This window comes from Aythya ferina, assembly GCF_964211825.1.
Source record: "Aythya ferina genome assembly, chromosome: 13".
Taxonomy (NCBI): domain Eukaryota; kingdom Metazoa; phylum Chordata; class Aves; order Anseriformes; family Anatidae; genus Aythya; species Aythya ferina.
In genome coordinates, this window is record NC_140311.1 from 19,127,322 (window position 1) to 19,154,210 (window position 26,889).

General features: G+C 36.7%; 1 protein-coding gene across 2 annotated transcripts in view; it reads left to right on the forward strand.

Moving 5' to 3' along the window:
- Positions 1-26,889, forward strand: part of TENM1 (teneurin transmembrane protein 1) — a 1,172,023-nt gene that overhangs the window by 314,177 nt on the left and 830,957 nt on the right. The window contains exons 1-2 of one of the 2 annotated variants that reach the window (XM_084534133.1): positions 20,519-20,623; positions 23,981-24,052. The gene's annotated coding sequence lies outside the window, so the exon portion shown is untranslated. Of the gene's footprint in view, positions 1-20,518; positions 20,624-23,980; positions 24,053-26,889 lie in introns of those variants that run through there. The other variant, XM_084534131.1, reaches the window with a different exon arrangement.

Below are 26,889 nucleotides of genomic sequence, written 5' to 3' on the forward strand. Positions count from 1 at the left end.
AAAACAGGTGCTAGTGTTAAACGCCATTCCCAAAGGAACTGATAAAGTCTTAATGTAATAAGAGGGCAAATGCACCTCATTTTTCTTTTCTTTTTTTTTTTTTTTTTTTTTTTGTCATACTAAAAACCACGTTTTTCCTCCATTAGATGATGAAAACTACCGTTTCTTTAATAGATGTTCATAAATGTCAGTTTTGATGTGTTTTTGCTCCCGTAAGAATATAATGCCTGTAAATAAAAACATTGTGTTTTTTAAAGTCTTATGTGTAACCAAATTAATCAGAAGCTTGAAATGTATTAATATTCACTGAAAACTAGGGGAGTTACAGCACAGTATGTTTTTATGTCTTCTGCATCAAGAGTTTAATCTGATTAAAAAACAAACAAACTCATAATCCCTCAATCCCAAGAGAAGTCAGCATATTAGCAAACAGGAAATAGAAAAAATAAATATCCAAGGAACAAAACTAAGGTTTCCTTGTGGGATCTGTAGACAGCATTATTATCTGGATGAACTAACAGGTCTCTCTGGACCTGCTAATGCTGCAGTCTCTCCTCAGCCAAACAGAAATTGCCCTCTCCTAAATCACTAATGACTTGTCTTGGTTAACTTACCAGGTGTCTTCTCAGTGCCTATCTTCTCCTTCACTTTTGTATCAATGATAGACTGCTTTCTAATATAAAAGTCGTCATGCTCTTCAAACAATATGCAAGCTGTGAATTACCGTGTCACATTTTGGGCATTTTTCAACATCTTTCTTAATTTTGCTTATGAATTACACCTTTTTGGTACTCAGTCTCCATTGCTCCTTTTCTGTCCCAGACTTCTTTTACTTTTAGAGGATAATATTTGGAATATCTGTTGTGTTTTTTCTTGTTTTTGCAATTGCTTTATGTGTACCCCACACAGTCAGTGAGCTCTGCACCAGTTCAGGGGTCTCACAATTCACATGAACAAAGCGAACGGAGTCTAGCTTCAAATGTCAGCTCATAAAGCAAAACATTGGTAATTAATAGAGATGAGGCCTGCAAGAAAAGGTAGTTCATAACATCCAAAGGGAATTAATTTATCAGATATGTCTAACCTTGCATTTCTGAGAATGTCATCTGAGGATGATGCTCATCTAAACTGGAATTTGAACAAAAGTTAACAATCAATTGAATTAAGTGGCACAGATTCAAAGAGAAGATCTTATCCTATGTGTTGCCCTTAATAGTCTTGGGAGAGCTTTCAATATTTATAATGATAAAGACGTCTTAGGAATGCAGAATCTAAGTCTGAACTTCAGTCTCATGTTTGGCCCTTCTCTTTACAAGGTATTGAAGCACCAAAACCAGAAGATAGTGAAGAGTTGGGAGTAGTTTTGTATTCAGCCTCTATTTCTGCTGTTCAGGTCTGTCTGTATTGAAAGTTGACCTCACGGACTTAGAATAAAACAAGATCCTGTGAGATCTTTCATCAGTAGCAGTGTGATTACTGTTGAGACAAGTTCTGACACTGGGATAGCAGCTGCACCCTATTTGATGCTTTGGGAGCTAAATGTCTGCTTTCCGTCCTGTGTTTGTTTTCTAGAATTAATGATAGAGGTTATCTGTTTTGATGAACCAAAATGATCAACCTGTTCAGGCTTTTGTTGTTGTTTAAAAAAAAAAAAACACTTTTTTATTAATTTTTGATTATAAAGCTATAAAGCCTAATATTTACAAGGCATGCTTTTTCACACACAGGACAGCAAATGTCAGATTGACTTAAGGGTTGTTCTCTACTAAATTTCCTTTGGGCTCTCTCCTTTAAGTGAGATAGATGTGAGTTGTTTCAAATGGTATTAAATCTTCATAAATCATATTCCATCTTTTTTTCTTCAAAAGCATCATTCTTCCACTTGTCAATGGGAAATTCCCACTTCTGAGATAGACTTTAACCTCAAGAGAGCAGTAGCGTGTAACAGGAAAAAGCGCAGGGGGTGCAACATGCAATGCACAGGTGTGAACACTGGGAGTTTTGAATACTTAGGGTTTTGTGCAAAGTATATTACTGGTATTTACATCTCTTTAAATAATCGTGAGAGTATTTGCCAATATCATTGATTTGATAGAATACCCCAGGTCTTTTTTCTGGTTAGCTAGTCATTTCTAGGTATGCTGACCATACATTGTCCCTAACCCTTCCACTGTTGCTGGCTTGGAAACCAAATCAAGTGATTTACAACTTGTCATTGCCTTCTGTGGCTGTGGTTAGATTGGAGTTACTGAGCTCTTTATTGTCAGCTATCACATGTATGCAATAGTGATACTATACTGTTTCATTGTCGAGAAACACACTGGTATGTTGCTTTCGAAATTGGTGCATGTATTCATTGCAGACAAGTACTGATCAGTAGTGATGCTATATGGTGTATTAGGTACTGGAGCATTAATTCTGAATATACAGTGATTTAAAAAACAAAAACAAAAAACAAACCAATGTACTAATTGTAAGCAAATGAATGATTTCATAATCCTTGTTGTGGGAGTGAATAGAACATCATTTCGGTATTTGAAAAGAGGGTGCTTGAGAGACTCTCAATCATTATGGGCAGAAGTGCCAATCTGAAGAAAATGCCAGGGGTTGACTAGGTTATGCCAATGACCTTGGGGCATTTGAATGTCAAAGGAGAGAAGGAAGGTTAGAAATGATTCACTTCAGTGATTGTGCATTGGCATCCCCTTGTTAAAATGCAGATAATGGTGCCTTCCTATTTTACAGTAGGTTTTTTGTGTTTGTTTATTAAAGAATTTATGACTTGCAATGGTAATGAAATTCTCTGATCACAAAACACTAACATGTATCGAAATGTTAGGTGAAATTCTGGTACCTGAATTGTCAGGTTTTTTTGTTGTTTTGTTTTGATTTGTTTTTTAACCCAGTTTGTTCAACATTTCACTCACACTTCATTAAAAAGAATGTATTTTGAGAAGAATTTGAGAAGAAACAGAGTATAACAGCTAACCGTGTTATCATGGAATCGTACAATGGTTTAGGTTGGAAGGGACCTTAACGATTAAACCTCTGTATAAAATAATCCTCTGTTTTCCAAATGAGAAAGGAAGCTTCAGATCAGATTGATTCGGATTGATTCACAGGTATTTCAACTACGCTGTTTGGCTCAGTAAATTTCACAGAAATTTGATAGAACTGCATCCATCAATTATTAATAATAGAACCTTATTCTTTAAAATGTAGATATTGTTTATCTTCTTCCTGTTGAGATTGCAGAGAATCGCATGTTGAGCCAAGTGGAAATGGTTACTCTTCTTTTTTTCTAGAAAGTTCTTCAGTAGTTATTAATAGGCAAAATTATAAGGGCATTAGTGCCTAAGTATTTGAACTAAATCATGTTGTGGAAATTGCAAAGTTCATTTGGCAATGGATTTTCAGTCTTGCAGAAATTCAATAAATACCTTTACATGTAATGTTTTTAAAAAGTGGGATATTTTTAAGATATTGCATGGCTTTTTCTTTGAAGTTTATGGACATACAGTTTTAATGAACACATCAATTAGCTCTGGATATGTAAAGTGATTTGAAAGGGAACAACAAAACAAAACCATGTACTAATGGTCAGCAAATGAAATACTAATTTCATAAATTAAAATGAAGATGCTCTGTGGACTTATCCAGCACTCATTAAATTTAGGATAATTCCTCTGTAGTCTTTAGAGAGTGTTCAAGATGATTGCTATTTCTCAAATGACCGTTTTGATTAACAAAGAAACAAAATTAAGTTCAATGTTTAGACAGTTACTGCAAAGGGATTTCAGCTACTAATGTCTGTGACTGGGTTGGCTGGGTTGGATAAATAAAAGGGGTTTTTATTTATTTATTTATTTCCCTCAGCTACTTGATACCCTTGGAGGCTAGATATAAAATAGGAGTTAGGTGAAAAGTAGAGGGCAGAATTATAAACCCTAACAGCACCACTTAGTTGCAACTCAACACGCTGCATTTCCTTCTTGCTTAACATCTCCCCATGTAGAGTTGTCTCCAGGCTAATGATCTAATTATATAAATTAGGTAAGACTATTATTTGACAACCCTTAATACTAATAGCAGTCTTTTAAAAGAAAAGTGCCAGTCTCTTCAGCTCTTCAAAAGATGGATACTACACTTTGGCTACTGCAGCTATTGCCATGCAGACAGAAACATCCCAATGCAGCTTTAGATAATACATCTAAGGGCAAATTTAAGATTTATTCCTATATGAAATTAAGTGACTCTTCTGGTAAGAGAAAGCTCTCATCCCTGAATCTTTACTCCTGTTTGAAGGTTCTGTGCTCTCTTGTGTGTTGCATAGGATGACTGTGCACCAAGCGCAGGGTTATGGTCTTATCCTAGAGGGCTAGAAATCTGAAGCTTTCGCATCGCAGTGCTAAAACTCTTACTAGATCTGGGTCTAGAAACCAACCGTAACTAACATTATTAAATGCATTATACTCAGTGAGCCTTTTAAAGAGAGATGTATAGATGTTTCTATTCGGCTTTAATCAAATGACTTCTTAGGTTCCATAATGAAGGGTCTGAAGAGCTGAGTGTGCTTTGTAATGGATTATTCCAATTTTGCTCGTTAACGGAGATATCTTTATTTAACTTTTCTCATTGACTAGTCACATTTACCATGAAAAATCTCGATCGTTATCTAGCAGGCCAGTCCTAAAGCCAAATAAATATTGTGGTTCAATTTTGCTTGTGGCTGTATTCACTTAGAAGAGAATCTGCTTGGACTGAGTGTCTGATCTGAGAAGCAGCACAGTTCCCCATGTGTTTGGAACCCAAAGCAAACAGTGAAAAAATAACAGCTAATCACCTTACGGTTTTCTTAGCTGTACAGGAAAAAGAAGGGCTGTGATTACAGCCCCACTTACAGTGAATTGCAGTAGTAAATCTGCTTGATTGCTGTGCCATCATGTCTGCCAATAGGTTAGCTTTGTGCGACCATCATAACACATGTATTCCCTCCAGTTAGTTGTAAAAATAAGACAGTACAGGTCAGTGCAGGAAGAGATGTCTTCATGGAAAGGGTACAGTCCTGCTTTCAGGAATAATTGAAAAAGTCATTTGAAACTGGAATAATTCATGAAGAGAAGGTGATAGAATAGTTCCTTCATTTTAGTTGGTAGAAAAAAGCTGTATCGCAACAACATGTAATTTTGAATATTTGGGCCAGCATTGTTTTTTCTTCCTTTCTCCAGCCCTTTCCACTGAATACTGTGCATCAGTTTGTACGTTGTCAGCAGGCAGGTGACACTCCTTCAATATACAGCAAGGAAAGACTTCATTTCTTAACCTGATTAAGATTTGGGGTTTGAAACAGTTGTGCTATTATTCCTGAGAGCAGAGCAGTGACATACTACTCGGTTTGACTGCAAGTATTGTCTGGCATAAGCAATTTAACTAGACTTCATTTTCAGTCAAAACTCAAAGACATACTTTTCTGTTGGATCGATAGTTATATATTTAATATTTTGGAGGTTATGCTGAGTTGGCTCCAATTTACTTGATTAGCATGAGAACTTACAATTTATGACAAGGTGAAAACAGGTTTGGCAAACTGAACTGTTCCTGTTAAATGCACTACATGCTGCCTCCTCTCCTTTAGTTTCATGCCTGGGCATGCTTTCTCCTTGAGAATGTCAATACTGTTGCATGACCATGTAAGCTGTGATAAGAGATGTGCTTTCTGTTCATGAATCATAGCCATGACCAGCCACCCCTGATAAATGTTTCTGGGGTTACTGCCCAGCCACAGCAGGGCATTATTACCTCCAGGTACCCACCACTTCTCAGTGGCAGCTACCTCCCCAGAAAAGGCTGCAGAACAAATAATGTGTCTCAAATGTTGCTCTCAGACCTGATATTCTAAAAAATCACCTATACCAGCACTTGAGGCTGCTGTGCCAGATTGTGACTTAGGGCCTGCTGGGTTGTGTGCAGGCAACCTGTTCTGCCGTCCTGCATGTATGTCAAGGGGGTTGCTGCTTAGCCCACAGAAACAGCAGATATATGAGCTATCAGCAAGGTAAAAACACCATTTAATATGACTAGCTGGTACTAAGAAGCACTGTTGGAATTTTTATTAAGGCTATAAACAAATAGGAAATAAATGAACATGAAGTAGAGTAATATCTTGATCAGATGCGTATTACAGAAGTTTTTGAGAAAGTTGGCTATGTGTTAATGGAATGCAAAATAAAGCAAATCATTTGATATAAATATTTGTTATAAATTATTCAGTGCAGTCTCCTCATTATAATTTACGGGCCAAAAGCTTGCTTCGAGTAAAATAAGTCATTGCACGATCTGCTGTTTTCTTGTTAGAACAAATTGGGCTTGGTGATGTAGTTCTGTTCTACCCGTGTCTTGTCACGCCAGGAGGTAGTGCTGAATCAGTCAGACGTTTTGAGGCTGTTGTACTGGGACATTTTCCTTGTAATGTGTTCCCCCAAAAGACTTTGAAACGGGAGTGTTTCATGAGATAGGAAGAATGACTCGTTTAATAGAGACACCACAAAATGACCAGTTTGGAAAGCAGAGTGGGTGTGAATTGTTCTCCCTGTAACTTTGCAGGCAAGTCCTTCGTTCCAGGTTTGAGTTCAGTAAACTTGATGACTTCCTGAGTTGTGGCAAACTGCTTCATCCCTTCTAGTCTTCAGAAAGGCTTTCCTCTGAGGCTTGAGTGCTCCGTGCAGGCTTCCTGCCCCCGCTGTGACCATCTCTCATATCTATGCCATCCTGTGTGGAAGTTTGTGGCTCAGTCTCCCTCAGGTTTATCAGATGTTGCTCAGGACAATCACCACGTCTTTCCAGGGAACAGCCCTGACCCAGTCGTGCTTAAAGAAATGTGTCATACAAATTGAAAGCAAGCAAAATCAATTAGAGTCCGTCACAGTCTGTCACAATTTCACTTTTATTATATTGCCAATAAAACTGATGCTTTCTTTATCCTACTTGGACTTAAAATGAAAATTGCGGGTAGAAGCGATATCAGCTTGTCAGAAAGTATGTGATAGTTTGGTATTTCTCAGCATGCCAGGTTTCAGAAGAGGTCTTGGGGTAGATCAAATGGTTCCCTCTTTCTCAAAGAGGTTTTGAAAAAAATAAAATTGCTGTCCTTCAGATCTTTTTCCAAAGTTGCTCCCTATTATTTCCATCTTCCTAACAAATTTTAATCTCTTTCAAGGTATTCACCCCATTTGTTCTCCCCTAGGATACCGAAACATTCCCTCTCAATTTGATGTGAGGAAGTACCTAAATCACAAGCTATTGCAAGCCTGCCAAGTCTAATTTAATTTTTGTTCTGTTTAATTTATTAATTCCCAAGATGGAAAATGTAATACAAAGAACCAGCCAGGGCTGCAGTTAAGTAATAGAGAACCAGAACTGAAAGAAAAACAGTATGAGCTATTCTTTTACTGTGATGAGACAAATCATTTCATCTATTTTCTGACATGAAAGACAAGAAAGGAATAGGTGAGTCTAACAAATAACAAAGAGGAGAAAGAGCAGAATGGAGTGAAAATTTTCCAAATGTCAGAAGAAATTAAATAGTGAACTTTAAAGGAAGCAGCACCCATTTTGCTTAGTGAAGCCTTCTCAAAGTTGTCACGTTGGGAATGGAAAAGCTCAGAAATGCATTTTAAACCTGTTTGTATTAGAGGTTGGGTTTCTTAAACCTCTTGGCAGCAGGTGTCTTTTCTTAATATTCATTATTCATGTAGCCTCACTATGCATTTCAATTAATAAATGGAGAGGTACACAAAGCCTCCTCTACTGCATTAAATAGATAAAATGTATTACTAACTTTGAGCTTGTAATGCCATAGCTGGAGCTTGAAAGTTATTTGCCTGCTAGAGCTGATAGACATACAAGTTGCAAATAAGTTTTATTTTGGTAAATATACAGATGAACCGACTTCTTTATATGTCTTCATATTTTATTGGATTGTAATGTAGTTTCTTACATTGTTCTGAAATAACAGGCCTCTTCTTCAAGTTTCAAATGAATTAGTCAAATATTTCGTTTTCTCTCAACAGCATTCAAGTAATGTGCATGGGCCTAATCCTATTAATGAGGGATTCAGATCATATTAGGCTGGATCTTGAGGTCCTTAATCTTTGTTCAAGCTAGTTCCCACTGACTTCTGTGCAAAAACTGCAGGAGCCAGGCCTGAGGTAAAACTGAATTCCCAATCCTGTTTCACTGAAAGCAGAACAAAGTTTTTTTCATTCATCTCAGTGGGAGCTGAAGCAGGACTAAATTGTTCCCTTAGAATTTTACCCATTAGCATCAATGTAAGGTACAGCAACTTGTGATATCCATTATTTAAAAAATAGAGCCAAAACCACTAAGTCATTTCTCAGTGTGAAGTGATGCATTTTAAAGGGGCAGACTCCTTCTGGACCTGAGCTGCTGTAACTCACATGCTGAGAGATCCTGACATGAATAAGGATAGCTCAAAGATGAAAGGTTGAAGGATTAAATACCTAAACCGTTACCAGAGGAGTTTTATGTATATACCTACGTCTCCATTCTATAACAGTCTGATAATGGGCAATAGTGTGTAGGGGGGAAGTGGACACAAACTTTTAAATATGTTCAGTACTTGGCAATTCTTGATGCCTTTGAGCAACGGGACACAGAGCATCTTTCCAAACACAGTGAGGCTTAGAGAGCCTTCTTCTTGAGAGATTCTGAGAGCTGCCCAAGTCACTTTGGGTACTGGCCTAGGACCTACTTAGCCTTTTCTGTCATGAATTTACATGGGAACTTGATAACGTAAAGAGCCGACTTCTTGCGCTATCCCAAAGATTTAAATGAGAATAATAGATTAAAAGAGAGCTGGAACAAACTGTGCTATTAGAATAGGCAAAAGAAGCCATTGTTCTGTTCCATGATAGATTTATATAAGGTTGTGCTGGAAATTTTTCTCTAGCTAGGTGTTCCTACTATCTAATGAGAAGTTGTGAGGTTACGTGTTGAGTTAGCTTGGTTTGCTGAACCATATGAACCCTGCTAACAATGCGATTAGTTTTCATCCAGACTGTCCCCTCTGGGCCAGTCTGGCAAGCACCAGTATTGGTAAGGGAGGGGCATCAGAGGTGGGGTACGCTGGGCCATGCTTTTTCTGCTACTTGAAAATTAACAGTGTTTCCAGTCTGTTAGGTGAATTTGTACTGTTCATTCCCCACCAAAAAACTAAGCAGAATATACTGCAGTCTTTAAGTCTCCCCAAACACAAGGTTCTGAATACAGATTCAGTATTCTATTATCTTTCCATGACTGAATTTGTATGCCTGTGCTTGTATGTCCCTGGGTATTCTGCATGAAAGTGCAGAGCAACTGCACGTTGCATTCACACTCACTATGGATTCAGCTACTGGCTTGCTCTGCATATGGAAATGAGGCTCTTATATCACAGAATCACAGAATATCACGTTACTCTAACTTGTTACAACTAGCTTTATTCAGAGACATGAGGCCAGTTGTTCAGTTCTGCTGACTTTTCATCAAACAGTTGAGCAGATATAGCCTGCAGGCTGTTTGGTTTCAAACTGGGATGTCAGGACACAGGCAGAGATATATTCAAGCACTGTACAGGTGAGGATTCAGTGAGCCCTTGAAGATGCAGTTGCATTATTTTCATGTGTACCACCCAGAGTCCTGCTGGCTTATTCCTGTGAGCAAAATTGCCTGTGTTCAAGTGGTTGCAAGATGCATGTCCTTCAAATGGGATAATTTTCTACGAGAGTATTCAGTTGTGATATGATTAATGACTACTTTTATGGTTCTCCTAAGGATCTCTATTAGGCAAGGTTAGACTAGCCTATCATTTCTCAACAAAAAATATGAATGCTGAAATGTTAAAATGACTCCCAAAAGCAGCTGGCCCTGGAATATACATATCGCAAGAGGTAATGAAATAATAATAAAGGAAAGACTGTAGTTTAACAATTGTGTATTTTAAGCCAAGAAAAATAGGGATTTTGAGTCATTTTGAGAAAGCTGAAATTCTGTTTATTTTGAAGCTAATTGAAATAGCCCCGAATCTCTCTGTGTGCTAGATGGTGCTGCTTTCAAACCCTGCAACTGCTGCAGTATGGGACATACCTGAGTGCTTGAACTGCTAAGTGAACTTCCCAGACACGAGGCAAGCTTGTGTTGGAATTAATAAAAGCAAATAGATTCCTATAGAAATTTCCATTGCATTAAAACAATGCTGATTTTCAGTTCTGATTTTGATACTGCTGAACGCCACTGCTAGCTGAAGTCACTGTGGTATACATACCTTTTGGTATACATACCATACTGAGCCACATTGGAATCAGATTGTTTGTAACACATTTTCTTTACATGATGTGATTGCCCCAAGTTCAGCCAGAGTGCTATTTTTTTCCTACTCAGAACAAGATACAGGCAACAATTAGAACTTAGTGACACTCACTGCCCAAATTCACTTTGCTCAGTTATAACCAAGGTATTCTCCCTGTGTAGGATTAAGATTTCCGTAGAAACAGTTGCAAGACTGTTCAGTAAGGTGTGATACAGAGAGTTAGTATATTTCATAATAAAATTCTGCTTATAATAGTTTTCATTATATTTTTTTTTAAATTCTAATGATATTTTAAAAATGTATCTTGTAAATGGCTATACAGAAATATTACAAAATTTTAGTCCATTTTTTAATCCATCATTTATTACCGAAACCACAGTTACAAGTTTTTCATGCTGTCTGTCAAATGATAGGGTTTCCACCGTGTTGTAAAATACCCAAGCAATTGTTGCTGAATCACATGATAGTTTGAATTACTACAGTCTGTATCGGGTATGGTGTTCAGCTTTGAGTAGACTACTGAACAGAAATACAGTGGTTCTGATGTTGAATTTTTATGATTCAGAAAAAAAAATAATCAGAGCTATCTGTAAGTATGGAAAGTCATCTACTCATACTTGAGCAAGAGCAGAATCTGTTGAGTTGGAGTACAAGTGGCATCTTTGATCTTATAAATTTCTTGCATCTCAAAAAAGAGGCCAGGGTGGACCTGGTAAAAGTACTAACTTCATGATTGTATTTGTGGTGATGCAGGGGAAGTTAGAGCATAAATAAATATGAGTGTGATGTTCCTCAGCATTGCCATTTTGGTGATTAGAGGAGTTTAAGAATCTCTTATGTATTTTCTGTGGTTTTTTTTTTTTTTTTTTTTTTTTTTTTTTTAACTAACATTTTATTATAAAACTTTTTTTTTTAATGTTGTTTTATAAGCTTTCTAGTAGACTTTAAAAATACATAAAAATACATGTTTTCATATCTACAGATGGTTTCTATAAATGGAAGAGTTGAAGCAACAAAGTAAACTGCTAAACCTCATTCATAGCACTGTGGGGAAAAAAAATAATTAGCTTTAGGTTAAAAGACAGAGTAAGTAATTAGTTTGTGGAGTCATGATTTTGCAGAACAAATTACCGTGGAGAGTCTGTTCGCAACCATTCAGTTCAGGAAGACACAGCTTATATACTGTGTCTGTGAAACCTAGGAAATAAATGTGCTGCTTTAGGTATCTCAAAACATGCAGAGAGCTCAATGACCCATAGTCAGCACAGATATCATCTGTCGGCAGTGAAGTCCTGCTTTCAGAGGCACACTACAAGGCTAGTTAAGAACTTAGCTTTGCATCAGGGTTGTGTAGGGCCATGTGCAGAGTGCTGAGAATTTTATTGGAGCTCATTGCTGGTGTAGCACAGTCTTTTGTAAGGAATCTCTTGATCAGGGTTAACAATTTCTACTGCTCTAGCAAAGCAAACAAAAATAGCACTTAACCTTCAGCCAAAAAATTGGGAAGTGTCTGATGTAACTCATTTCATTCTGAATGAGTATTAAAATTGAAGTTAGTTTTTTATAAAGGTTTTTTTATGAACTATTGTTTATCAGCAATAAAAGGTGAACTAAAGGATAATATGAGTAAAAAAAGATTTTAACATGTTGAATTTTTGCTAGTCCATGCTACCTAATTAGATGAGCTAATGTTATGATAAATCTAATCCAGGACACAGGCTGGGCTGGCTTTGTTGAACTGTAGATGGCTGGCATTTGGTTAGTTAGAATACTTCCTTTTTCACTCATTTGAAAATCAAGCTCTTTAGCTTAGCCTTTGGTTAAATTAAAATCATTAATTTATATTTTACATTTTCACAAACATTCTTTCCGATGGAGGGAGGAGCTATTTTCTTCTACATCCAGACAGAGATCCTTTGATAGCCACCTCTCAATTTAGTCTTTAAAAATGATATTGATTTTGTCTGTGTGCCAGGTTTCTTGCCAGTTATCACTTCAGATACTGATGTCTCTTGGTAGATAGAGAACATGCAGTAATGTCAGGGAAAGGAAGAGGCAGAGGCGGCAGCAACAAAGGCATCCTGAAACGAAGGGTTCCTTTGATAGGACAAGCTAAATACCTGGCAGAGAAGTCTAACATCTCTTCTTTTTATTTTTAACAAGTCCCTTGGTAAATAAAGGGGAAACTTAAGAGAGGGATCTCCAAATGTCAGCTCATCTGAAATAACATCCTGAACAGTTCTTCGCATTTTAAAAATAAAATAGTCCCTATAAGGGTAAGTAAAAGAAAGCTCTCCATCACCACTCGTTTGCACTCTGCAAGTAAAGAGCTAACCCATGCAAACATAGGCATGCATTATATAGTGTGTGTGTCAGTGTAACCCATTAATGGCAGCGTGGCAGTAACCTGTCAGTGAAGGAGGGGTTCCCTAAGAACTGAGTCTTCATGCTTCAGCTGTAAGCTATGTGTTTGTTTCCTGATGTGCAGACTCTACTTTGTCCTTCGTAATGGTGGCTGTGGTGTGATCAGTTTAGAGAGAGACTGTAAGAAAGGACTAGAAAAAAAGGTTGTGGTAATATGGGGGTTAAGGCTGGTAAAATGTTACACCGGTATCTCCCCTGGTAAAGAAGGACACAAGAGGACACTGATTCTTTGAAAACTTTTCTGTGACCAGAGCTGAATGAATCCAAATAAAAGAGCAGCAAAAATAGTAGGGATCAATTGTAGCTTATGCAGATAAACTTTTTAAACTTTAAGCTTACTTTTAACTGGCCCATCCTGGCCCTTCATCTGGTTCCCTGCACTACTGCAGCACCCACACCCTGTGGTGGCTCAGCTAGAGCCTGACAGAAAATAGGAGCTTTTTGGGCATGCATCACCTCCATGTACTTGGTGTACTGTCCAAACAGAAGCAGGGCTAACTCAGTTCTGTTCACTTAAATGCATTCAAAGTCCTATTTTCAAAATGGATTTAGTCTCCTACAGCCATTAACTTTAAATAAGGCTCATTTCCTCAAGTATAAATGCCGCCTTTGTTGATTAAACTTTCACTCTTAAGTCATTTGAAATATTTAGTCCTAGTGTCTGGACAGTCAGCAATACTGTTGTAGGTTTTAGCAGGAGAAACTAAAACTTGCAGACTTTGTTTTACACCAAGCTCCCCCTCATGTGCTACCAGGGGCTTATAGAAATTGCCTTCATAATAATCTACCTTTGCACCTTAATGCGAGGTATAAGAATGTAGACAAGAATCCAGCCAATTAGCCCCTTTGTGGATTTTCTGATGGTTACACAGCCATAAAAAATCTGGAAGAGACAATCATATAATATTAAATAGACTCCATATCTGGTACAGGCAGTCAGAAGGTAATGACTTTCTTTGAAGTGTCCAGTTTGAAGTGGGCTTTCGTACTTAATGTGTCATGTCATTTATTAAGATCATAAATTTGATGTTGGTAATTGACTAAGTCCCGTTTGAAGTTCTGTGCTGGTTTAAGGTATCAGCCAACAGTTAAATAGCTGTGATGCTTTCCTCTTTCACTGTACATTACCTTACATTCAAGAACATTAGCCAGGCCACCTTTAAAACTTTTCTACAATCATGGCTTGTGCTGTGACTATTCTCTTTGCTACAGAAAGAATTAATAACCCAAAATACCATGTGTATTTAGTATATTGAGCTTGACTTAATACTCGTCTTCACATTGGGGTTGTTTTCATTTCTAATAGAGAAGTAGTCCCCAGTCTAGTAAATGCCTGAATACATGCTCAAACGTGTTTGTGGTTTGGTTTGTTTTGTTTTTCTCTCCAGCTGGCTTTAGTGAGGCTGCTTTTATGTTGTAGCTCCATAAAGTATATCTCAAGCTACCTCTGTTGAGCAGAGCCCTCAGTGATTTCACAGTGTTATGCTTAAACTGATTCCAGATATCTTGAATTGTACATAGTGACTCTTCTGTGAGAAACACACATTAATAAAACTCTACAAAATTAAAATATGGGAATAGAGGTATGCTAATGTGGTATGTGTTGTTTTTACCGAAATACTATTCTTTAGCTTCAGTGTTGTTAGGCAAGCACATCTGGTACCTTATGCTAGATTTAAAACCGAGCATCTCTGCCATTTATGTTGGAAAGTAAGGAGAATAGGACAGGAGAAAGATGTGTTTGAGCATTTATATTGCTAATGATGAAAACCATAGAATGCTTCGACACTTTCTGCTCCTTAGAGATCTTTCTCTGCGTGATTTTTTTCAGGTGTTTTTGCAGCAATGATCAGATGGGTAAACACCGAGCAAAGATGGGAAGCAAAATGACACATCTTTCCTAGCGAGATGATAGAAAGAAAAGAAGCAAGTCATAGTAGAGTGGGTCCATCTAATCTAGCGCTCCAGAGCTAGACAGTCACCCAGCTTGGGCACTCTGAGAGAGAAGAGCATAATTAGGGCCTGCTGCTTGAGAAATGGCATGGAAATAGGAAGCAGTGGAAACACTGTAGTAGAAAGTAGGGTCTCTAAATGAAGAAACACTCAGCACTGGCATTAAACATGGCAGTTCAGTAGTCCACAGTCACCTATGCCCACGGTGTATTTACTGGGCCTAAATTTACTAGGCACTTTTGTTTTGGCCTGGAAGGTCCTGAGGTGTTGTGTTGTGCATGCAACTGTACCAGCCCAGCTCAGAGCAATTTAGTCTTTGAATCCTGTCATCTGGAGGAGAGACACAATGGCATTGGCTGTTCCAGTTCCTGCTCCCAAGGTTGTTTTTGGGTTGCACATCAATGAATTAAGAGAGAAGGGACAACAACATGAGGTGGCCTCTTTCTGCTGAGTACTGGGTGGTTCTTCCTGTTTGTTCCCCATCCGTGCTGAACCTGGGATTCCTCTGGATCATGTATTAGAACCTTAATAGAGGTTGTAAAGGGTGTGTAGTTACCTGCAGCTGCAGAAAACCATGGTCCAATGGTCAGGATATTTTGGGGAAAGCTGAGAGATAGTGGTTTGAATCCCTCTGGGCAATGAGGAAAGATTTTATTTAAGCTCTGTAACTTCTTTTGTGAGTGCTCCAGTTTCAGACTGTGGTGAAAACTACGTGTCATCGCTGTAGTTCTATGGAGTCTGGAGGAAGGATCCTGAGTTCTGAAGATAGGTGAGCACATGCATGCCCTAGTGTGGTTCAGGGCTGCTCTGTTCTCAACATACAGGGATTTCCATGCCTCCTTTCTGAGAAGAGGGGACCTGACCCAGGAGAATCGCATTCTGGTGTTTGGATTCTAGTCCTGTGGTCAATAAACTGACATCTGGAGATTACTGCATCTGTTGTGCTGGAGGCTGTGAGGTTTTATGTTGTTGTTGTAGCTCTTTTTTTTTTTTTTTTTTTTTTTCAAAAGTTAGTAAGAAGGCCTTGTAGCAGAGAGGTATGGATCAAAGACACTGGTCTTTTCAAAAGAAAGTTTGGCTAATGTTTTTATAAACTCATTAAAGGGATGAAATTTAAAATCAGGAAAATGTGCTTGACAGAAGGGCTCTGTTGTTAAAAAGAGTTTGATTTTTGTGAGGCTGAGCAGAAGTTTTAAGCAAGAGAAGATTCTTAGAGGGAGCTGAAAGCTGCAGGGATGATTATCATCTCACTGGGGCTTCGTGCAGATGACAATTATGGGAAGACATCTGTTAAAAGCATGCACCAGAGACCCTTGTGAGCAAGGAACAGAAGCTTCTGCACTAGGTAGGTATGGGAGCAACACTGACTAAATAACAGGACAGATGTGCATGAGAGAACACCATGAGAAATTATTTTTTATCTGTCAAGTCATAGTGGATGTGTTCTAGAAATTCTGGTAAAAGTTAACTATGTAAAACAGGCAAGTAAGTCACTTCATCAGCAGCTTGAGTTTAACTCTGATTTCTCCAGAAAGAAGTAATTGACCTGCAAACTAGGATTTAGTCACCTTGATGGCTGAAGCTGTGTAAGGCACAGATCAAATCAAAGTTGTTGATGGCTGTTGAAGTATGGGTGTGCAAGCAAGGAAGGTGGGGAAAATAGTTTCAAGTGTAGACTAAGGGGAAGAAAGGAACCAGAAATGAGCATCAGTACCAGATAGAAGGGACGTGAGTTGCTATGCAGGGAAAACCAAGTGAGATTCCCTTGCCTCTGCTTAAGTCTCAGTAGGCCTAGCTGGCCTCCAGCTCCTTCTCCAGAAGGGCGCCGATCCCCTGGGTGATCTGGTTTTCACCTCTCTTAGTGTATGCAAGTCAGGAACTTTGCATCTGGCTCCTCTTATCTCAGTGTGTGGCCAAGCAGCAGCTGGAACTGATCCTATATTTTGGTCAATAATAATTTCTATGTAGGTAGAGTAAGGATCCTATTGCTTGTGTCTATCAGTATTTACAGTGACCAGACACAGTAACTATGTTTCTGCTGCCTACCATGTTAAGGTGTTGCCGTAACACTGTATACATATTTCAGTTTGGGGAATCTTACCTAAGGAATCCTTTTGCTGAATTTCATTCACCTCTTTTCGAAACTGCACTTGACCTGTAATATAAAATATTGAACGGTCGTTCTCATAGGAGGAAAGAAAATGGCAGAGAAGCTCCAGAGTTCAGGCTAAAATAAGCAGCGTCTTTATCACTTGCACTGCTTTTATCCAATCACCTTCCTAGCATTTTGTATCTTGTGGTTAGAGTTTCATCTGTTTTGTTTTGTTTTCTTGTTTTAATAGAAAGCCTGAATGGAGAAGGTAGCCATACTTTGTTGTTGCTGTTATTTAACCTGGCAATCAAAGGTGTTTAATGCATGTTATGTGATAAATATGTGAGAATTAAGAACGGTAATCGTACATTGTTATTTTTTCCTGCTCATTTTCAAATGAATACAATACTCTAAGTCAGCACTGTCAGCTCTTATTCTGGAATCACTGATTTCTACAATGCATTTCTTTAACCATTTCACAAGCTTAGTTTGCTGTGTTTAAGTGAAAATTAACACACGGGACTCCCATAAATACTAAAAGAAATACCCAGACTGTATTGTCTGAATCCAAATGTTAGAGAAATTATAGCATATGGGGATCCAGAGTTTGTCTGAGCCATTGTTGACCCAATAATACATAAAGTGAATGTTAATGAAGTGCTTATTTATTTATTTATTTATATTGAAGAAAGGCTAGCAGGAGAAGTGGCAGCATGGGCTACTCTTGTAAAGATTAGATCCATAAATTATGCAAGTTAAAGATTTAAAATATCTGAAAATATGAAGAATGAATGCACAGATTTTCTAATTATTATTTTAGATGAAAGTATAAATAACATATTGTGTAGAAGGAGATGAAGCAACACTGATAGATGAGCTCAGGAGCCATGGTACGGCACACTCTGTGTGACCAGTGGCAGCTGTACACTTCTTTACCATGCCAAAACAGGACATCAACTGTTTCTAGGAAGTCTGTGTCTCATGAGATTCAATCTGTAATAACTTCCAAATTGCCACAATGAATATTTGACTTGTTGAACTCAGAGTATATGGCAGTCATATTCTAGAAAGAGGGAGAATTGTGTTGTAGTGTGCGAGGATTCATAGGGACTTAATACACTACACTGTAAGAAACGGTCACCACTGAAATGTGAGTTGCTTTATTGGTCTTCTCTGTGATGTCTTTCATTGTGTACACCTGGTGTGGTGATTTTCCAGAAGGGTTTTAGTCCACTGGGTTTTAGCTGTCTGCCTGTGCTCTGTGCCCTTGAACATACACTTACCTTTTTATTGTTTGAGTGCTTAACTCTTTTTCACATGCACACACACAAAAAGTGTGTACACAAAAGCCCTAATACATTTTATCTTCTGTATAACTACCTAAAAATATTCATTAAGCTTCATGTCACTGTTATTTTGGAGTTTCATAACTGAGCATCTGTATACTCTCCTCCCCACCCTTACCCCCACCAAGGTAGTAAAGCCAGTGATAAGTTAACACTGAAAGTTTGAGAGCCTCTGAAGGATATTTCAGTGAAATTGTGAAATTTCTGTTCTCTAATTACAGATTAATTCTCTCTGGGAGGTGGGTGGAAAAGGTTCTCTTTAATGGTAGAATTTCTCAGGTGAGCTCAATAGCCTCCTTTCTTCATTTTAAATCTTTGCACATCATTGTGCACACAGTGCTTCAACAAACAATTCAGTTGTTCCTCGTGTCACTCACAACAGCGCATCTGCTTGTTTTGCCCTTTGAGTCTTCTGGCTTTGATTTTAATGTGGAGAGCTGATAGATATGTCAATGGAAGTTCTTAAATCCCAAGAGCGACAAAGTTTTTCTTTGATTCCTGCATATCTTCTGTAGGGAATATGTACTGGATGCGGAGACCTAACCTCCTCAACAGTATGCCAATCAACTCAGAGTTTACTCTCCCTTTGTCTTATCCAACAACATTACTATTTTATGTCCTATTCCATTTCACTAACAACATATTATTCTTCAATGAGTTCGGCTTTGTTTTAACTCTTTCCAGATGTCACTTCTTCTATCTCATCTTTTCTGTGTCTGTGACAACTGCAAACGAGAGAAACTTTCAAAGAGATTTGTAACTACATTTTTTTATTGTTCTGCAGCCACTACAGCGTGAGCTTGCTGGTCCCTTAGACATCACAAGAATGTTATGTTCTTGTAGGGCAGCATTTTGAAGTCTTAGCCTTGTTAGAAAGGAAAAGGTGTCACTGTGTTTTTAAATGAAGAAATAACATGTCAGCATGTTTAGTTTAATTCCCTGTTGGTTTGATAGCAGTGGAATGATCCACTCTTGCACTTGCCATCAGCAAATCCATAGAGTTGCTAATTAAGAGATTTACAGGTAGGGGTAACATCTTTAATTAGACTAAGGATAGTTGGGAAAAAAAGCAGATAAGCTCTCAGGCACAGAAGTAGTTCTTCAGGTCTGAAACAGAAGCAGCAAACTTCAAAGCAAAATTCAAGTTGGAAGCAACTGCTCTGACTTAATTAAAGAATGACCTACAAAATACTTTTGCAAGTCTAGAAACTAGCATAGTTGATACCAAAAGTTATAGCCTCACTGTAGATGCTATTTTGCTGGCCCATTACCTGCACCCCCTGCCTGCCCCCACTGGCCATTGAGGTCACCTTGCTCCACCAGGTATAAATTATCTCTAGCTCTTGCCCCTGCAAGGTAATCGCCTCTTCTCCCTGCTGAGTCTCTTTGACTCCCCAGGTATGCCTTCCTCTTCTCCTGCGTAGTCTAATACGTATTTAATGATATTCTGAGTAATTGTTCTCAATGTCTTAATTACAGTTTGCTTTATAATTTTTTCCTTTTGTTTCACACCTTAACTAGGACTTGTGTGCCAAAAAACTTGTCTGCTTTTCCAAGCCTGTTGGTCTCATAAAAAGTATTACCTCGATCTATAAAACCTAGTTTTGACTGTATTTTCGGACCATATATCTATAATGACTTTGCAGACTTAATCCCTTCGTCCCCCCATCACAGATGAAGAAAATGTAAGGTTAATTTTTTTTTTTTTTAGAATTAGTTGCATTATTTTGTGATCCTTCTTTCTTCATTTGGTAAAGTGGTGTACAATCATAAACATTACTGTAGACATTAAATGTTCCTGCACTTTAATGTAATATTAAATTAATTGTAATGTCAATATTGAATATTATAATTAAAATATTAAATATAATAATGTAAACAACTGTCTGATGAAACGGTTGTTTAACTTCTTTATAAAATACAAATCAGAACACTTTTCAAGGGTAAAATAAGCATTTGATTTATGATATTACTGCATAAATCTATAAATCAACAAATTACGTACTATAATTTGAGGACTTCTTTTCTGTTATATTCAGTTTATTTCTGTCAGAAAGTGATGGAAAAAGAATCATAATCATATTCGTTATGATGAGACATCTGACAGCCTTGTGCATCTACAAGTAGTTAATCCTGAAATATTATCTATCTATTTATTTATTTATTTATTGTACAAGCTGTTTTGATATGGGGTACAGACAGAACTTCTGATTTTGTAACTAAGCCATAGTAAAAGCCCATGCTGCACAAGTGGGTGTAGCAGGAAAACCAATGAGCACATTTTCTCATTTGGAGGAGTATATTGATTTGAAATGACACGAGTCTTTTTTTTTTAAGGTCTTATTTCTAATAGGAACATGATGTGAAGGTGCCTGTCATGTTATGAACATGAAAATATTTCAGATTAAAGAACAAGAAACCTTCCTAAGGGCTATAAGAAATGTAAGACTTTTTATTTTAATGCCTTTTTTTTTTTTTATACCTGAAAATCCCCACTTAAAGATAAGTAATACAGTTTTCCTAAACTGTTTACCAGCAATAGCTGGAAAACAATAGTGTGAATTTAGTGTGATTTTTTTGACAGTGTTATTAACTAACTTTCAAAGAGCAGCTCCATTAACCTATTTAGAGTGAGACTCTAAAACATTCATCCCAGGTGCAGTTGGTTCCATTTTTCAGTATCAGTCATATAAATGATCCAATAACTACACTTATTGTGAAGAAAATTTACCATCAAATCTTGAGATATTATGTATCAGGCTACAATTTGTTCTTGTGAAAGAACCTGATGTTTTCTCAGATTACTCTGTTCTGGCTCATGCCTCCTCTATCAAAATCACTGTTTCATATTCTAAGTGAATCAACTAAATTTAATGCTATTTTGGGAAGGAGGTACGTGGAATAGTCCATCTGGCAGTGAGCTGAAGTGGTAAGTCTCTCCTCACATTTTCTCACCACTAAGCTTTGATAAGAATAGTTGAGGAAGAAAATTATACCACCAAATACTTGAAACATCTATGCATATCCTCAAGTTCTTATTGTTTTCAGAAAAAACAGAAGTTAGAATAAGATTTAAAAAAAAAAAAAAGTAATTTGCCACATAATTTAATTGAAGTTTTGTAGATTATGATCTGCAGCATGCTACAAAATAGAAAAATATATATAATGATGTGCATAAATGTATGTATTCTACTGTGAAGGTACAAGCTTACTTGTGTACATCAGAGCAAGTTTTTCAGCCAAAAGTTTCTGTAGATTATTTGTACAGTGAAAATATGTGAAGTTCATCAGTGGTCACTAAAATATTGTTTTTTTTAAAGTTGAAATAAATAATTAATTAAAAAAAAATATATATGATCTTTAAAACCTCTGATACAACATACATGAAGTCCAGCCTCTCTCTCCTCTCCCTCAAGCTCCCTGAGAGGGACTTTCTGACACAATATTTTTACCAAGGTAAAAAAAAAAATCTTTTAATAATGAATGTCTCCGTACTTTCAAATACCTACAGGAATATTTCTCTGTAATTCGTTGTCAAAAGTAATAACTGTCTAAGAATCAGAAAGAGAGAAGAAAATAGCTTGTGGTACTGTGAACGTTTTGATGCTTGCTTGCTTCTCTAATCATGATTCAGTGCCTAAGGTCCACCATAAAAATACATTCTTTGACTGATCCCTAATAGGGGAAATCAATTGGTTTAATGTTTTTATGAAATTCATTTGCTTAACTGAAACCTAAACACAATCGTAATTCAAACAGAGCTATTTAGCTTGCAGTTTTTGTTTTGTTTTGTTTTGTTTTTTGGGGGGGGCTATTTTTTTTTTTTGGAAAAGTTCTGTGTCCTAGAATTGTTACCAGGTACAGGAAATATAAAACAGTGTGTTTTGTATGCTTGTAATAATGTGTAGCCTGTTCTTTTGAAAGAAAGCATAAATAATTTCTAAAATACTGCGTTAAAGCTAATATATTGGTATTGAGCCAAGGGACTTGCTGAAATAAGTATGCAGTATTCTATACTTGTATTTATTATTTTTTGAAGGCATTAGAGTGTCATTTTTAGGCTATTGATTACATGCTGCATGAGTTATATTATTTTTTTTCTCAGCTGTGACCCAAAGCTTCTGTCAAGCTGAGCTGCTGAGCTGAGCTGTTCTTTGATTCATATTTCTTGTCAATAAAATGACCAGGGTAGCTATCTCATGGATTTGGGAAGCCTCACTTTTAATTTCTGCAAAATAAAATTTACCAATGAGTATTCATAGGGAAATGCAACTTCTGTATTTGTGTGCATTTCTGCATATACTTTGCATGCCATATTGTTTGTAAAATTCAACCTCTTGACTTACTGACTCCTGTAAAATTTGGGATTTCAGTTTGTGTGCATTATCTAAATACATGCTAAAATGCTACACAGGCTGAGAGTTTCTCAGATAGTATAGAAACTAGCACACAGGCATTACTGGCAGATTTGGCTGGCCATACAGCTGTGGAATATAGAAAATACAGACCTTCCACCAGCATCACTTACTGCTAATGGGGCTATGTGGGTCTTCCCAGCATACCCGTAAGTAGTTCTTCAGTTGTCATTATTTCTCCACATGTATGCATGAACATTTTGTTGGCATCCTTTCTTTCCATACTGTATGGAAAGAATTTCTGCTGAATTCTGTGGGATGACGAGTCTAAGGGAATGTTGATTGCAGTATTATGACTTCCTTCTGAAGCAGGATCATTCTGTCCCACCCACCACCCTGACCATGTGTATGCTTATTTGTTAAGAGGAAATATGTGGCAAGGGCTCAAGATATATATTTTGCTTGAGAACATTTAATAAAATGTTTTGTCTTCGGTATTATGTATGCAGTTGATGAGAACTTTTTTTTTTTTTTTTTTTTTTTTTCTGCTATGAAAGAAAAATAAGTTTTGGGGGTTTTTCATTGCTTGCCAATAAATGGAGCTGTTCAGTTGCATCGTATTTCTGTGGCTCTTTGGCCATTTAAAAATATTTGACAGAGGCTTAGAAGAATCAAAGTATTAACTTCTGAGTACAGTTTTTTTGGGGAAAGAGAAGGATCCTATTAATTTGCTCACTTATTAACCCCAAAGCTAATTAGCTTTCCTTTTTATTAAGCATCAGGAACTTTACAGAGATTTTGAAACAAGGCTTCATAACTTCTGCTTCTCACATACCTACTCATTTACCTCTGGTAACAAGAAAAGCAACCTATTTTGGGATTGGAAAAAACCTTTCAATAATCTGCAGATAAAATAGGCAGGAAATTATTTGAGGTAATTATGAGAAATATATATATATATATATATATATATATTATCTCTGTACAGGAGGACTATTATGCTTAAAGTAATTAAAATTCAGCCAGTGTTGAAATTGGTAGGCCGGTCATGATACCAGTTTAGTTGTCTTTGTATTAATAGGCTAAGTAAATAACTGGAGCACATAAATCATCAAGAGCCCAAAGAAATCCAAGTGTGTAGTTCAGAGGTAAATTTTTGGGTATCACTTAATATTATTGGGAAATCTACCCCAGCAAATTTAATCTAAAGGTCGGTCACATCAGACAGTTAACTAGAAAGACAATCCAGATTTAGACCTGCCTTTCCTGAATTATAAAAGGTGTCATTTATGTAGGACATGTTCTAGAATGTTTGAAATTCCACTGACAACTCTGTCCTTTTTTGAATAAGTGCCTTTTAATGAAGAAGCTTGAAAAAATATCTCGCTGGTTAATGAAGTCCAGTGTATCGACTTAATCTGAGTTGAGTTTTCTTCTCTTGCAGTGTATCTCGTCTAGCCAGAAGCCTCTCTCCATAGGCTGAGTGATTCTAGTTTCCCTTGTCAGTCACCACAATGTGAGTACCCTTTTTTGAGTCTCAAGGTTTTCTGAAAGGTTGTCCCTGTTCTAGATGCTTTTGAAGGCTTATAAATCTCAGTTAATGCAGAGTAAACATTGCCTGATCTCTTCCACTTGTAAGAAAGAATTTAATTTCAGGTGGTTTTATTCTATAAATACCAAATTTTTCAACAAACTACAATTACATGCTTGTCAGCCTAGTGTGTTTGATCCCATTCTGCCCTAGCTGTGTATTGGGCAAAAGGGTTGTGAAATGCTTCCAGAAGCATACAACTGCATTGAATTTGCATAGGCCAGATAAAATTATCACACAATGCATAACATAGTGAAGAACCCAAAGCAATGGATATATTTGAGATGAAGAAGAAATGGAGTTTATTCAAGGATACTTAAAGCTTACTGTTGAATTCTTTTAGAGCCTTAAGGTGTAAGCAATTACTGGTGGATTTAGGTTGAGGCATGATCCAAATATTTAAGCACTTGTTGCAATTTCCAATAAAACCACTTACCAGTCATTCTATGGCTTTTCACTTAAACATTGTCATACCAAATAAAACACAGCTTGTGCCTTTTGAGTGATGAGGGTAATTCAGAGAACAGGCATATTGTCGCACTGGGCTTTGTGCAACACTCGGCACACTGAGCTACCCTGAGAAATCAGAGAGGCGTAGTAAGCCTGACCATTCTCTGTGTGTGTGGGAGGACATTTAAGAGCATTTCTTTATTTCTTTTTTAGTCCTGCTTTTCCTTTCTTTTAAGCATGCTCATTACTGCAAACAGTTTTTGTTTTTTTTTTCATTTTTACTTGATGTCGCTTACATTCATTGTTGCAACGACACTTAGATAGATACTTGGCTCTTTTTTTTTTTTTAATAGTATGTATTTGTGCATGTGAATAGGCTGTAATTTATCTGCCTGCATTTGGACTCTATGTACTTAGCATTATAAAATGTTTCTAATTCATTTTTTTTTTTCCATGGGTTTATAACAGTAGCACTTCTGAAAAGTTACTTAGTGTAATTTCATAGCTTTGTGTTAGAATGGGCTTTTTGATAGCCCAGAACATTAGCACAAAAATAGAAGTAGACCTATAGCTCAGAGACCAGAGGCAGTCTTCTAATCTCAAACATCACTTCAGTCAAGTCATTCCTCAGTCTGAAATATTCTAATGCCTATAATTTTCCGATCTTCCTTTTAGGAAATAATAAGAATATATTTTATTCTGTAAGAAGTATTTGTTGCACTAATTCATTATAGGGAGGAGATGTAAACATTTTTAGAATGTGGGAAAAAAGTGTATTTTGCTCCCATAGAGAATAATATATACTTCAGAAAAGGTGAATATCTGGCCTGTCAGATATTCTTTAAGATAAAATATTATCTGCTTCACTTTTCTGGTAGAGTGAAAAATGTTTAATATAGGTTTTTCAAGGCATGAAAACAGTTTGGAATTTGCCTTCCTGTGAATATATCTTTGAAGGGAGCTTTTAATAAAAGTGAAATACTTGGTTTCTTCTGAAAGCTTTTCTACTTTTTCTTACTAGTGAAAATGAAACTTTAAAGCTGTAAGTTATCTTTTGCAATCAGATATCTGTAACCAGGCAATCTGAGGGAAAAAAAAAAAAAAAAAAAAAGAGCGAGATACCTGATTAAGGATTCTTTTTAAGTTTTAAGTTACTGCTGAACTAGTGTTTGGGGCATTGCACAATTTTGGTCAATACCCGCTTTGGCAAGCAAAGAAGCTTTTCATTCTCAGCATTTATGGCTTCACCTAGACTGTTCCTAAGTGGGTACTACAGTAATCAGAGGCAGCTTGTTGGGTTCTTGGATAATTCAGCATGTGCTTCAATATTTCATTTTGTTCTGATTTATGATGACTTTGTTTACCTTGGCAATTTCAATAATTTGGGGCTTGTTTTTAATGACTCTCTTCTTTTTAATGACTCTTACAGTTAAGTAGAATTCATAACAGAGAATAGAGAGGGAATCTTTGTATTTGATCATATCTATCCATTAGTTATTCACACTGAAATGTCAATCTAACATAAGTGAAAAATAGGCTCTAGCAAGATGTTTTATGGATTCCACTCTTACATTTTGCAATGCTCCAATTTATAGAAATTGTGATCGTTAATTTACTGTTATTTTAATAGTATGGGCCTGTAGTTGGCTAATATAAGTGGGAATATGTCAAATTAATTATTTGTCTATTTGCTGCTTTAAATTATTCTCTGGTAACATCTCAGCATTGATAAACTTATTCATCTACAGTTAATATAGGTTTAATTTTCTGTCTTTATTTACATTAATCTACTATAATTTTTGTACTACCCACATTCCATGTTTTTTCCCCACACCTAGCAAACACGTTTCCATTGCCAAGTGATTCTTGCCCCATGACTGAATATAAAGATGAAGTATAATTAAAGGACATTAAATAGGTTATTTTTTTTCTCAGAGGTCACCTCATCTTTCATTATAAAATGGTTTGCTGTCTCATATTATCAAAAACATTGAATAATATTATAGTGTGAACTAATATAGCACTGATTCTGTCTTTTTAGAGGTATTTCAGGTACTTGCTTATTTCTAACCCCAGAATCCTATCTTGTATTTGCAAATATAGAATATTGTGTTTTATCATCAAATGGTTCTTGAATACTTAATAAGTTATATTTAATACTTAATCCAACTACTTTGTATTATTTGAAGTACATGACATCTTATTCCACATTTTTGATCCCTGCAAGGTTTCTTTTGCATCCCTCTTGTTTCTGAGCAGTCACATTCACTATTAGTAGCTTGTGGAATACACGAGTATTGGCCATTGTGAGT